Source organism: Cupressus sempervirens, chromosome 6 (genome assembly GCF_028749045.1).
Source record: "Cupressus sempervirens isolate cs-2001-9-10 chromosome 6, ASM2874904v1, whole genome shotgun sequence".
NCBI classification, from domain to species: domain Eukaryota; kingdom Viridiplantae; phylum Streptophyta; class Pinopsida; order Cupressales; family Cupressaceae; genus Cupressus; species Cupressus sempervirens.
In genome coordinates, this window is record NC_143123.1 from 642,393,264 (window position 1) to 642,408,620 (window position 15,357).

Genomic DNA, 15,357 nt, shown 5'->3' on the forward strand with positions numbered 1-15,357 from the left:
ATAATAATAATAATAATTTATTTTATATAATAATATATACTATTTAATAATTTCCACACTTTCCCAATTGATTTCCTTTCAAATTTTTGATATGATTTCGGGTAGTTAATATCATATTGGGTATCTGATCTTTAATTAGATACCTGATAATATCGAATACCCGATTTGAAATTGGATACGCAATATGGGATTAGGTGCCTGATATGGGATTGAGTCCCCAAATCTTTTTATTGGTAGATTTTTTACAAAATATTCTCTATCACTACAGACCTAACAATCACATTTTTTTTGTCATTTTCACAGGTTTTGAGAAAAAAAATTGTTTGGGGCTCATTGTTTGAAAAGGTTGCTACAAGATTTGACTAGGTGTCTGGTGTTGTCGTATGAATGGGGAGCAGTAGCCATCGAAAGGCTAAATGCAAAAGGAAGGTATCAAATGAAGACATTACAACATATAGGGAAAAAGATTGGGTAAATAATCAAAGGAAGAGATAAGGTATGTTAAAAGTGAATCAAGTTGACGATGTATTGATTGAAGGTGAAATCATAGTCAAAAAATGAATATGTTTAGTTGGGGAATGAAAATGTACCAAACTTGCACTCTGCCCAATGCCAAAAACTTGAGGGAGATAAAAATAATGTTTTTAATTAATACTAACCCTAGTGACACCCTTGCTTCAGCCGCAGAGAGGCTACAACATTCATGACCAACTTGTGCCGAAGAGTTTCCAAGGTCCTCTAAGGGCATTTGAAGGTCAATCTTCCAAGGCTCATAACTTGGAGCTCATAGGGGATATCGGTGAAATGTTGAATGCTATAGAATGATCATGTCAAGGTCTACAATAACCTATCTCATTTCAAAGAGATCACATTCTATTTGGATTCGGCAGAACGATCTCTCTCGATGCCAAAACTTATAGTGTGCCTTGGTTCATTGGTGCATCACTACATAAATTTGAAACTATTGATCTTGGCATAGAATCATTGATGCCATTGGCTCCAAATGGGCAGTTGAATCCTATTGACACCCTTGTTCTAGCTATGGAAAGCCTACAATGTTTGAAGCCACCCCTTACTGAAGAGTCTCCAAGGTGCCCTAACTACATTTGGAGGTCGATCTTTTGAGGGTCATAAATCAGAGCTCATGGGGGCTATCTATGAAACATTGAATGCTACAAGATGGTCATGTCAAGGTCTACAATAACCTATCACATTTCAGAGAGATTACATTGTGTTTGGATTTGACATAATGATCTCGTTCAATGCTAAAACTTGTAGTGTGCCTCAATTCATTGGTGCATCACTGCATAACTTTGAAACCACTAATCTAGACATCAAATTGTCAATTCGATTAGCTCCAGATGGCCAGGTGAAGCCTAATAACATCCTTGTTCTAGCCATGGAGAGCCTACAACACTCATAGCCACCCCATACTGAAGAGTCTCCAAGGTGCTCTAAGATCGTTTGGAGGTCGATCTTCTAATGGTCATAACTCAGAGATCATGGGGGCTATTGGTGAAACATCAAATGCTACAAGATGTTCATCTTGAGGTCTACAATAACCTATCTCATTTTAGAAAGATCACATTCTCTTTGGATTCAACACAACGATCTCGCTCAATGCCAAAACTTGAATTATGCCTTAGTTTATTGGTGCAACACTATGTAACTTTAAAACCATTGATCTTGGCATTGAATCATCAACACCATTAGATCTAGGTTAGTGGGTGAACCCTACTAACACCCTTGTTCCAATCATAGAGAGCCTTAAATGTTCATGACCACCTTGTACCGAAGAGTCTCTAAGGTGCTCTAAGTGCATTTGGAGGTCGATCTTTTGAGGGTCATAACTCAAAACTTGTGGGGGCTATCGGTGAAATTTAAAATGTTACAAGATGGTCATGTTGAGGTCTACAATAATCAATCTCATTTTAGAGAGATCACGTTTCGTTTAGATTCAACAAGGCAATCCCACTTGCCAAAAATTACAATGTGCCTTAGTTTATTGGTGCATCACTGTGTAACTTTGAAATTGCTGATCTTAACATCAAATTTTTAGTACCATTAGTTCTGCATGTGTGGGTGAACCCTAGTGACACCCTTTTTTTGGCTGCGAAGAGCCTCCAATGTCCACAACCACCCCATACCGAAGAGTCTCCAAGGTGTTCTAAGTGTGTTTTGAGGTCGATCTTCTGAGGGTCATAACTCTGAGCTTATGGGGACTATTGGTGAAACGTCGAATGCTACAACATGGTCATGTTGAGGTCTAAAATAATCTATCTCATTTCAAAAAGATCACATTCTATTTGGATTCGGCACAACAATCTCCTTTGATGCCAAAACTTGCAGTGTGCCTTAGTTCATTGGTGCATCACTGTGTAACTTTGAAACCACTAATCTTAGCATTGAATAATCAGTGCCATTAGATCTAGGTTGGTGGGTGAATCCTACTAACACCCTTGTTCTAGTTGTAGAGAGTATCCAATGTTTGTGACCACCTCATACTGAAGAGTCTCCAAGGCGCTCTAAGTGTGTTTGGAGGTTGATCTTCTGAGGGTCGTAACTCAAAACTTATTGGGGCTATCGATGAAATATAAAATACCATAGGATGGTCATGTTGAGATCTATAACAATCAATCTCATTTCAAAGAGACCACATTATGTTGGATTTGGCACAACGATCCCACTTGCCAAAACTTGTAGTATGCCTTAGTTCATTGGTGCATCACTACATAACTTTGAAATTGCTGATCTTGGGATCAAACTTTTAGTTCCATTAGCTCCATATGGGAGGGTGAACCCCAATCATACTCTTATTCCAATCGTGGAGAGTCTCCAACATTCATGACCACCCCATACCAAAGAGTCTCCAAGGATCTCTAAGTGTGTTTGGAGGTCAATCTTCTGAGGGTCATAACTCAGATCTCATGAGTGCTATTGGTGAAATATTGAATGCTACAGGATTCTCATGTCAAGATATACAATAACCTATCTCATTTTAGAGAGATCACATTTTGTTTGAATTTGGTGCATCGATCTCACTCAATGCCAAAGTAGTGTGCCTCAATTCATTGGTGCATCAATGCATAACTTTGAAAATGTTGATCTTGGCATCGAATTGTCAATGCCATTAGCTTTGGTGGGGTGGGTGAACCATATTGACACCCTTTTTTTGGCTGTGGAGAGCCTCCAACACTCGTAGCCACCCCATACCAAAGAGTCTCCAAGGTTCTCTAAGTGTGTTTGGAGGTCGATCTTATGAGGGTCGTAACTCAAAGCTCGTGGGCGCTATTAGTTAAACATCAAATGCTACAAGAAGGTCATGTTAAGGTCTACAATAACCTAGTGACACCCCTATTTTTACCACAAAGCCCCAAAAATGTTTGTGACCAGTACATATTAAAACATCTCGTAAGACCAAAGATGGGCTCCTAAGACCAAATTGGCCATGGATTTGGCTAATTGTAGACATCTTAAGGGATTGCAGAGATCATTTTAGATTAAACATATAATTCCAAATTAAGCATTGCATAAAAATTTGATAATAAAGGTTGTTAAAATATTCTTCACAAAGTATTGCATTTGAATCAAATATAAAAAACATGATCAAAATTAATGATATTCCATAAACATGAACAATATGCATGATCCATGATAAATTGAACAATACTATACTAAATTAATATGTATATCCTTGTGCACATTAATGGAAAAAAATATATCAAAATACATGTATCCATAGACAAATTACACAAATATATATATCAAAGTTCATGTATCCATAAACAAGTTACGCAAATATATGTCAAAATACATAGATCCATATACAAAATGTGGTTGATCATGCCATCAAAATGTGTATAATATCAATGTTTCTATATACAATGTGGCATATGCCATCTCAAAATGTCTTATGACTCACCCTATGACAACTATATTATTCTATGTTATTGATGGATCATCAAAATGCAACCTCTTCATTGAACTAGGTGGATCAGATGCCTCCTACATTAACAAAAAGAAAAGTCCAAAGCTAGATTATTAATCTTATATGATTCTATGTATATAACATTGAATTACTCAAATGCATAATGATCCTTTTTTTTATGAAGATTTATAGTATTAAACTCTCATTATAAATACCTCTGTATTCGACCTCCTACTGCAGTCAGGAGTCCTCTCATATGTCAAGATTTCTAGAACCTGGTTGGTTGTGACCCCTAAATGTTCAAGTATGTTTTTCAGATGGATCTACAACTTCAACTATAAAATTATGATTCATAGCATACTAAATTTATAACATATAATCAAGAATTCAAACTAAAACTTACCTTTGTCAACTCCTCCTTTTGATATAATGGTTGCATGAGAAAAGACACAAAAATCTAACATCCACCCTCATCTACATTAGGTGTTTCTTATGAGATATACAAAAGCCTAGTTGTTAATATCATGGAAATAAGTTTTGATTTTTTTTATGAAAATAAGGAAAATAATAAATAAATGATACTTATACATACGATGGAGCTCTCACTACAAATGGAAATTCTAGAGGGTTTATAATGCCGAATATGCATGGACTCATCACCAATAGCCACACCTTGTACAATAAAGAATGTAATGAAATTTCATTCGTACAACATTTTTACAAGAATGCACCAATATTTAATCACTTTAAAAGCACCTAATTACCTTTCCCTTGTAAATGGGCTATGCCTCATCCCCCACACTATGCCCCCCACTTATAGATGATACCTACAAGAGAGAAGAAAGATTAGAAACCATATATGTTCCAATATCAAATAGAAAAATAATGAGAAAAAAATATAATGTACTGTAGATGTCTCAACACCAAATGAAATAGCCAAGAGTGACATCATCAACCTGTTTGAGCTCCTCCTTAGTCATCAACTAAACATGAATTGATATCACATACATGTATAAGTCAGTATGGGTTAAAATTACTCTATTATAAAGATTAACTTTAAATCACATATGTCGTAGCAAAAATATATATACACACACTGACATAGAAGGATCCCATGGCTCTACATGCCCCTCCTCTCTCATGTTAGGGTGTGTAGTCTCTCTAGGAATGTCTAGTGTATCATCCTCCTCAAATACAAAGTGATACTTAGAAAGATCACCTATGAGACACAAAAATATATTCTTGCATGTTATGCAAGTATTGGGCACACAAACATGTGATGAGCTCACCAATGATGAACTCGCACTAGCATCATCAACATAGGGAGACAATAATGACCTAGCCTGGGATATCAATGGGCTACTCAATCTATGGATGGATCTAATGGTCTAAGAGCTAGCCTTTGCAATGATATTAGGATGATGTACTGGAAGAGGGAGGAGACATTAGTAGGGGGGAAAAGTGTCAACTTTCTTCTGCTGAGCAAATGGTCTATCTTGAGGATCTCCTCCTCCTACACCCATGTTGGGCCTCATGCTCTAGTAGTTCACCTTGAGGCCCAACACAAATTTGGAGACACCTCTAAATTATTGTGTGGAGGGTTGTCAAAAACCATCCACCAATGATCCCAAAGTTCACATGCATAGCCTCATTTGTGCATCATTTAATTGATAATTTAGGCTTTTTGCAGTCTACTATTTTACCATTTTTTTGGTTCACAAAAAGGTTAACCATATCATCTTTAGTTATGTTTAGGGTCACAACGTCATCATAGTCCAACCCATCATCAAACATGGCATGCGTTTTCTCATGCCAGTGAAGAGCAACATTTTGTTCATTAGTAAGTGTTTGAATATTATCCACTATGGTGTTTAATATGGATAGCATGAGAGCCAATGTAGGTATAGTATTATATGTGGTTTGCAAACCACTTAGTTCGATGATATTTTCTTGTATAAAATCTTTAACTCGAGGAGGGTTTTGAGGGGTAAGGGATTATTTGGTGGATAGTTTTGAGGCAATATTGGATTTCTTGGTGAAGGGTTTTGAGGAACATTGTTTCATAGCTCAGTGTCATCATTCAAGTTAGCCATACTTATTAAATTACAAAACAATATTTCTATTTTTAAAAACCTCATTTTTAACAATTTCTATTTTAAAAACCTTATTTTCAACAATTTATATTAAAAAATACCTAATTGTAAATAAAATTCATTCAAAATCATAGAAATAAAATAAAATAGTTACCTATATTGTATACCCATTCTTGGATCTGATACCCAAACTAAAGCCAAACAAAATACTGCGATTGCAAATGCCTAATTTTCTCTTGATTTTTTAAAAAAAATCCTAGTCTTAGGTTTTAGGTATCTGATCTCATATTAGATACTTAATATTATATTGGATACCTGATATGGTATCAGATACCCGATAATGGATCGGATACTCGATAAGGTTTGGCCCAACCTTTTTGCCTTGGTATTAGGATGGGTGGAAAAAAGTTAGAGTAGATTTTGAAATGCTTTTAGATATTTTAAAACTCAACTTTTTTCACATCGCCACCTTTTGGCACACCATGATCCTACACATACCCTTGATTGAGTTTGCAATGACAATGATTGCACACAAATTCTACTAGTCGAGTTGATTGAACAGTGTGCCATGTATGGCCATAGATTAGGCATGGAAGATTGTAGTGAAAGATCATGAATATGATCTTGTCAAGCTCAATGCACTATAATAGATTATTATTTTCACAAGGGAGGTTGGCCAAGATACACACAACATATAGAAGAATGAAGGTCAGGCTTGTATGTATACAATCAATGTTGATACCCCACTTGAAGGTCATGCAACGAGAGTTGGCTTTAGCAAATAATCTAGTTTGAAAAGATCATAACCTTTCTACTATTGATTGCCTAATTAACTTAGTTGCAAATTTGGAGATAAAGACACAAATTTTGGAATTAGTAAGAACCACATGGGGATCATGCTCTTGCCATGATTATCCAAACTCATAAACCATGCATTAAAAAATATGGTTTGATTCCATCATCCCCAACAATAGACATAAGCGACAAAATCAAGGGGGATACAATAAGAAATAAATGAATAATTCAAGAGGGATGAGATGAATAGATTGAGATGCAAACCTTAGATGAATAACATAAGAATCATAGTCAATACAAAGGTATCACAAGCAACTTCAGACTATGTAAGTCATGTAACATATGTATTATATATATGAGTATGATGTAAAATATATTTTTTCTAAGTCCTATAAGGACCAAGTTAGAGGCATAGGGAGAATACTATCATTGTTGTACTATAATGATGTAATCATGACAAAGTCTTTTTACCACTAATGTCAAAAGGGGAGATTGTTGATCTCTCTAAGTTTGTTGTCTATTAGTGTCAAACACCTATTCATATACAAGGCATATTTGATCTGTCATCACTGCAATTGAGTCACTCTGTACAAGTCAAGTTATGTATTTATAAAGACTTGTAAGTAATCATGTATATGTCGAGCTCCATAGGCTTTGGTCACCGAGTATTCCTATGTAAGTCAAGTTTAGTAAATACTGAGTAAATAGAATATATGGATGTTGAGTCATACTGAAGGAATCGAGTTAGTTAAGGTTGAGCATTAGTAGGAAGAACAATTATCATCGAGCATCAAAGATAGTTTGTGTCGAGTAACACAGTGTGTACAAAAAATTCTAAAATGGTATAAAATTTGAGGTAAACCATTTTGAGCCGATATGGAAATAACATTTAATGATTGTAGAGTTTGGTACAATGGTTTAATGATTTAACATCTATTGATCCAAGATAAGTTATAAATATATTAAATATTCTACAATATAATACTCATCTTTCATTGTTAACTGATATAATATTATCTTATAATATAACTTATTTGATAAACTTAGAGTTTTCTAAATATTACCTATCTTCTTCCACAACTTCTATACATAGTCTTCTACACAGACATCCAAGATGACACAATATATAAATCTTAATTGAATGGTTCCTTGTGCCTTGTTTGCTAAGTTCTTCTTGTCTTTATCAATTATAATAGATGGCTATTTATTTTGTAAACAAGAAATGAAGTATCATTTTCTTCCAAAAGAATATTCATCTCAAGGTTTTGCATCTTCTAGTCAGTGTTATTGAATCTCTCAATATCTTTACTAGAATTGGAATCCACAGCCTACAATACAAAATATCACATAATAAAATATACCACTAGAATAAAAACAATTAACAATTTAAGAGAAAGGCACCCCCTCTAAATAAAATTGTTATCTTTAATACCAAATGTTGAAAATCTGATGAAGGAATCATGCAATGCAAAAAAAATTTATGTGATTACAAATATGAAAACTAAAGAATCAAAACTACATTATAAAATTTATTGCAATATTCAATACAATATACAAATCAATAACCAAATGAGACAACACATTTTTTAGAAAGAGGGTGTGAGTATATTTTTTAATATGCATAAAAGATTCTTCTGTATCCATACACTTCACTTCTCCTACTAAACCTAGCAAAATTGGATGCCTATAAATGAATCACATAGAAAAGTAGTGTCATAGATCCAATTTATTTTAACTAAGAGAACAAAGACCCAAATGGTAACCCCAAACCAAAGGTAGAAAATAAGTTGCAAAATACAACACCAAGGGAAATAGAAAACCATTAGACATAATAAAATATTAACTTCATTTGAATTCTTTCATCGTAAGTGCTCTTATTTACAACCACCCAGATATTTAGATTTCTAATTGCTTGAAAACTCACTGATGACTCTAGATTATCTAATGACCAACCCTTCACCTTCCAATTTCGAGTGTTTAAGTGTAACATTTCATATCCCAAAGTGGACACCTAAAAAGAGGGAATTTTATGCATTTTTCCTCATCTTTATCAATGATACATGTTCACATTTGAAAATATTATTATAGTTTTCCACAAACTATAGGTAGTTAAATATTTCTTCTCAAGTCATGCATTTTCTAAGGAACATGGAGGCATATAAATGACAAAGAACTTGCCAAGTTAATGCCAATTATCCTTGCACATTTATATCCACTCAATTAATTTATAGAAAAATAAAAATGTGATGTTAAAAATAAGAGGAATACATATTTATAATATGATTATTCATATATTTAATAATATATTATAACAAATCCAACAATAATTATTATATGCAGTCTTTGATGCAATCATCTTAAAAAGTTATTGTATAAATAATCTATTAATTTTTTAAAAACAAAATCCATATCCATGTATAACTATTTGACTATTAAAAATAAGAACAAATGAAAAAAATTATTTTATTTTATAATACTTATTGTTATATATTTCTAGTGGTCATTCTATTAAAGAACACAATTTTCTTATTTTTACTTGTAAATAAAAAAATGTTATTCAATTTTGTTGATGTTAAAACAATAGTCAAAATTGGGCGACTAGCCTAGAGAAACAAATTAGTGACAAAGTCATTAACAGTTGATTAACAATTGATTATTCAATGTTTGACCTTTAAACTATTTGATATTTAAAAATAAATAGTAAATACAAAGATTCCTTAGTTTTCACATCTATTCAAAATAAAGTGTAATATCTAGTTTCACTCTTTCTCTTACCTTCGTATATGCCACCTATCAAAAAGTTGCAAGAATTGAACACTTATTGATCACTAAGACTAATTTGCCACCTAGAATGCATCCCTATGAGTTGAAACTCAACCAGGTTTTTTACTTAGAGGACTGGGAAACTTATATCTGACTCCCTGTCCTTACGTGGCTACTTAAGTGTAATTTGTGCTTACATTTGAGCAGCGAGAGTGTTATTGTGCTTACATTTGTGCTTAAGTATAATTCAGAATCTATCCCTAGTTTTGTGGAGCAACTGTGCTTAAAATATAAAATTAAGCATTTAAAAGTGGGGGACTAGAACAAGTGGTCGTTGCTTATTGAGAAATATGACATGTGGCTCCACACAAAAATTTCCCTCTCCTTTATTGCTTCATATTTTTCCTCAAAATATTTATCTATTATATTTCTTACTTAAATTTCATTTAAACTTTCTAATTTGGATGGCTGCTAAGAAACAAGCTGCAAAAATCAACAAACATAGGGTCATTAGCTCCAAAAAATGCTCCTAGAAATGTTGAGATGTGGCTGCTAGCTAAAATAAGCTTAGCAACCTCATGAGGACCTGCCTTAATAATTAATGGTTGATGATTAAACTTTTACTTATAGAGTTGCAAACATATCTCAAATTGTTGTTAACATATTCTAAATATAATCACTTTTTAGGTGGAAAATAATAATAGATAGGTTTGACTATATGTTATGAAAATTAATAAGAAAAAAATCTCAAATTATATATATATATATATATTTTGAATAAATAAATAAATAATAATTTTATCTTTCAGCTACAAGAATAATATTTAAAAATGACTATTTTATCACAAAAGTTAATATTCTTAGTTTTTAATCTAAACAAAATATTACTACAATAAAGATTTTAAATATACAACTCAAATTTTATTATAAAATATCAACTTAAAAATATTGTTATTTCTATATTTTCCAAAATTAAAATTATTTTGTTATCAATTACATATAGAATAGATACATAAATTAAAATTTCTAATAAATTATTTTATTTTTTATCAGGCCTATTACTTTTTTATTCAACAATTTTATTTTATTTTTATAATTGATGAGATGATATAATGGAAAACTGATCAACATTTAACTTTGATATTACCATCAAGCTATTTAATATCTAAATTTAGCCTTTTGAATATAATATTTTCAATCTTTTTTTCCTGTCCATGTCCATTTAGGATAAAGCGTAAATGTTGGTTTCAACTCTATCGAAGTATCAAAGACAAAACAAAGTCAAACTTTTTTTTTCTTTTTGAATTCAAAACACAATGATTTGTTTACAAATATTTTATTATTTTCGACTACAAACTATGCAGATCATGAAGATCAAATGATGAATTGTTTTTTTTTTTTAAATCATGATATTTATGATCTTTTGAAAATTGATCAACTATACATTATTGCGGGAGGATAGCTGCCTCCACTTTATTGTACCCCACCTACTTGAAGAAAGACATGTTAAAGGCATGTTAATACGCAAAACGGACACCTGTAGTAGCCTAATTTCTCGGTAAGAGTGTGGTCGTAGAATTGTCTTTTCACGCGTGATTGACTGTCAAAACAGAAGTCGTGCCTGATTGTTGTGCATTTTATAATTATGTAGTGACATATGGAAATTATGTACCCAATACCTAGTGCTGTATAGTCAGTTAGCGTTCGTCGTAATTTCTTTGTTTAATCTAATGTTCTTAATACATTTACATTCTTCTTTTTCTAAATAAATGTGCAGCTCTGGAGGAAAGTACTACATGGATGTATTAATAAAATTTAATAAAGATAGTAATTAGGCACAAAAAAACATTTTTTTTCAATGGAGCATTAAAATAATCACATCAATAGTTATTCTCAAAAAGATTTAAATTTATAAAAGTAGTCAATTATAGGATGGCACAGAGATAATAACAAAATGATACCACAATCTCACTTAGTGTGGAGAATATCTCCCACTCATCAAAGATTTAATGATATCGTTTAGACCATTTTGAATACCTTAACGAACTGACATTATATTTGAAATATGAAATCAAAATCGACTTTCCACATAGATTGCGTTCAATTATTTGAAATACTTTCCACCCAAATGTCAACTTTACCCTTTCCTCCCACGTTTGCTCCATATATTCACTAGAACCATGTCTGGGTTTTCGGAAGAATTTCGTAGGCAAACAAACGATCAGAAATGGCAAGTAACAAGCTGTTGCCATGTTTGCTCTTCCCTCTTACTGTGTTGATTATATTTCATCGCGGTGCTGAAGGAAGAGATACTCTCTCCTTGGGCGCCTCGATAAGTACAAATCAGACAATAATTTCAAAGAATGGGACTTTTGAGTTGGGATTCTTCAGCCCGAATGGAAGCAGTAATAAGTGGTACATTGGCATCTGGTATGCCAAATTAGCAGAGAAGACAGTCGTTTGGGTGGCTAACAGAGAAACACCCGCAAAGAATAGGCCCGGCGCTTTGAAGCTTTCCACACAAGGCAGTCTGGAGCTGTCTGACGCACAGGATGCGTCTCTAATTTGGTCTGTGAACATGTCTAAGAAGGCTTCTCGGGCTGTGATTTTAGATTCTGGCAATTTTGTTGTGCTGAGCGATGACAACAATAAATCTGATATTTGTTGGCAGAGCTTCGACCATCCCACGGACACATGGTTGCCCGGGATGAAGATCGGCGGAGAGCGAAAGCTTGTCTGTTGGAAGAATTCGTGGGATCCGGCGCCTGGCCATTATTCCTTCCAACAAGATCCCTCGGGGACCAAACAAATTGTGCTAAGATGGAGTGATTCTGTGCAGTACTGGGAGAGCGGGCCTTGGGACGGCAAACTTTTCAGCCAAATTCCGGAGATGTGGCTGACAAGGTATTACAATTACACCGTCGAAGAGAAAAGCTCTGGTTTCTATATCAGTTACACATACACTCCCGTTGCCGGTTCCCGCATGATGTCACGTTTCGTGGTGCGGAAATCTGGTGGGCTCGAAAGTTATGTACTTCTGGTGGATGAATTAAAGACATGGAGCATGATCTGGTCCCGCCCTGGAGATCAATGCACGGTATACAATGTCTGCGGCGCTTACGGAATCTGCGATTCCTACAATTTTCAGTTTTGCAGGTGCGCGGAAGGTTTCATCCCCGCTGACAATCGCTCGTGGAGTTTGCGAGATTGGTCCTCAACTGGCTGCGTTCGACAGAGCCCGCTGAACTGCAGCACTGACGAATTCATCGATTCCAGGGGAAGGTTGCCTGATCATGAGTACGCTAATTTCTCTGAATCATACCCTGCAACGAATAAGAATGACTGCGAGAGAGCGTGCCTCCGCAACTGCTCATGCACTGCTTATGCTTTCAGTCCTCCATCAGGGCCGTGCAAAATCTGGTCTGGAGATTATTTGATAAGCAATATGCGCAATTCTCCATCGCAGAGCGATTCGAATGTCTTTATTCGAGTGGCCGCCTCTGCACTTCCATCATTGTCAATTGACCGCAAAACCACGAATTTGAAGGGCATATTCGTGCTTGCTACTGTCGGCGTTGTTGCATTTGCTGTGGGTATCTCTTCATTTTTAAAGTGGCCGGGGAATCTGCCGAGATCGATGGAGAGGAGTGGTGGAGAGTGTTTTCTTAGAGTGTTTACCTACAAGGAGTTGAAGACTGCAACGAGGAAATTCAGATCGAAGCTGGGAAGCGGAGGATTCGGGTCAGTGTTCAAGGGGACTCTAAAAGACGGGACGCTCGTAGCGGTGAAGAGACTGGAGGGTTCGACACAAGACGAGAAGCAATTCCGGGCGGAGATCGATTCTCTTGGAAATGTACAGCACGTGAATTTGGTCAGGCTTCGAGGATTCTGTGTGGAAGGCTCAGAGAGACTACTAGTCTACGAATACATGCCCCACGGCTCTCTGAATTCATTACTCTTCAGAGGTGATGATGTTAAGGTACTCGATTGGAAGACCCGATTTCAGATTGCATTAGGCGTCGCAAAAGGGTTACTTTATCTTCACCAGGGATGCAGAGAGACCATCATTCATAACGATGTTAAGCCCGAAAACATTCTTCTGGATAGCGACTTTACTCCAAAGCTGGCTGATTTTGGGCTGGCAAAGCTTCTGTATAGAGATTTCAGCCGCGTGTTGACGACCGTGAGAGGGACGAGAGGCTACTTGGCTCCAGAGTGGTTCTCTGGTCTCCCCATAACTGCCAAGGTTGATGTCTACAGTTTTGGTATGACGCTCTTGGAAATCATTTCGGGGCGAAGAAATGTGGAGGTGAACGTGAGAGATTCGAACGAGCATTACTTTCCCTCTTGGGTCGCAGCTCAAGTTAAGCAGGGGAAAATGAGCAATGTTGTGGAGGAGTACGTTGCCTTTGCAGAGGAGGCGGATAAAGAAGATGTCAAAAGAGGGATTGTGGTGGCATTATTGTGTATTGAAAAAGATGAGGAAGTGAGGCCAAGCATGGGACAAGTGGTACGGATGTTGGAAGGGAAGATGGAGCCGACAACTCCGCAGTTTCTGAGCAATGGCCATGTCGCTGTACACTGGGAGAATAATATAAGTCTCTCTCTCTCTTCGTCAGGATCAGTGAAGTTTTGATCACATGTTTAAGCGGGCTGGCATCTTTTCTGTATGTGTTCTTTCTCTACTCATGTTTCCTCCGTTATGTCTCTACCTTTACACTGTCCACATTCCTCGCCCTCCCATTTTATTTTTAGGGCCGGTTTGGTCGCGGGTATAGGAATGGAGAATAGGCATGTAATATTGAGAATAGGAATGGCTATTCCAATAACAGCTATTTTTTGGAATGGGTATAAGCTCATTTTAGAGGCAAAATGGGAATACGTATTCCTATTCCCTATTCCAAGTGACGAACCAAACAAAAAATAAAAATCGTATTCCAATTTTTCTATTCCTAAAAGAAGGAATAATTTGTCTTCATCGTATGAGATGTCTAATGAACTATTGTCATTCCCGCTCCAAAGGTACTGCTTTAAGGTAGAATTTGGCAGGTTCCCATATGCGCATATTATCAAGGGGGCAGTTTTTATTTTCCAACCATATATATATTTTGCATTTTAGTTCGCTATTATATAGTCGATGTTCATATATTTTAAATAAAGATTATTTGTATATTGATAACTATTTCTGTTAGAATAAACAACAAAGATGTACCAATATAAAGTAGGCACAGATTGATTATTTTGATTAAGATTCTAGTTAAAGTCAATATGTATTTTTAGTTAGGTATAAATACCATACATTCATCACATATTAAGAGTGTTAAATAGTCAAAGTTGACTTATTTTTCTAACCTCAACTTCTTCCTTATTGTGTGATGAGATTGAGAATTTTGAATTCTTAGCATTTGTGGAAAATTCTAATTCAAAAGATTGATTTTTATGAACTTTTAAAAGTAAATTACAAATATTTCTAGTTGAGTTTGTTGTTAATTGAATAATTAAAATAGTTTGTATAAGTTTATTAATTGTATGAGATTTGTTATAGTGTCAATCTTTGTTTGTGTTATGATATCATTGTCTTGGTATATTACACATTTAACATAGAAAATCATTAAGTGTTAGCAAATTTCTTTAATCGATCTAGATGTGTGCAATGCTTCTAGATATTTGATTGTATTTGATTTTTTCAGTCAACATTTTAGATCACAATCTATGACCCATCATCACGAAAAAGGAAAACATTATGATACAAAAAATGATGGATCCCAAAGTCTAATC

General features: G+C 34.9%; 1 pseudogene; it reads left to right on the plus strand.

Annotated features, from left to right (window-relative positions):
* The first annotated feature begins 387 nt into the window (after nucleotides 1-387).
* Nucleotides 388-14,229, plus strand: LOC149553860 (G-type lectin S-receptor-like serine/threonine-protein kinase At2g19130 pseudogene; annotated as a pseudogene).
* Nucleotides 14,230-15,357: the final 1,128 nt, after the last annotated feature.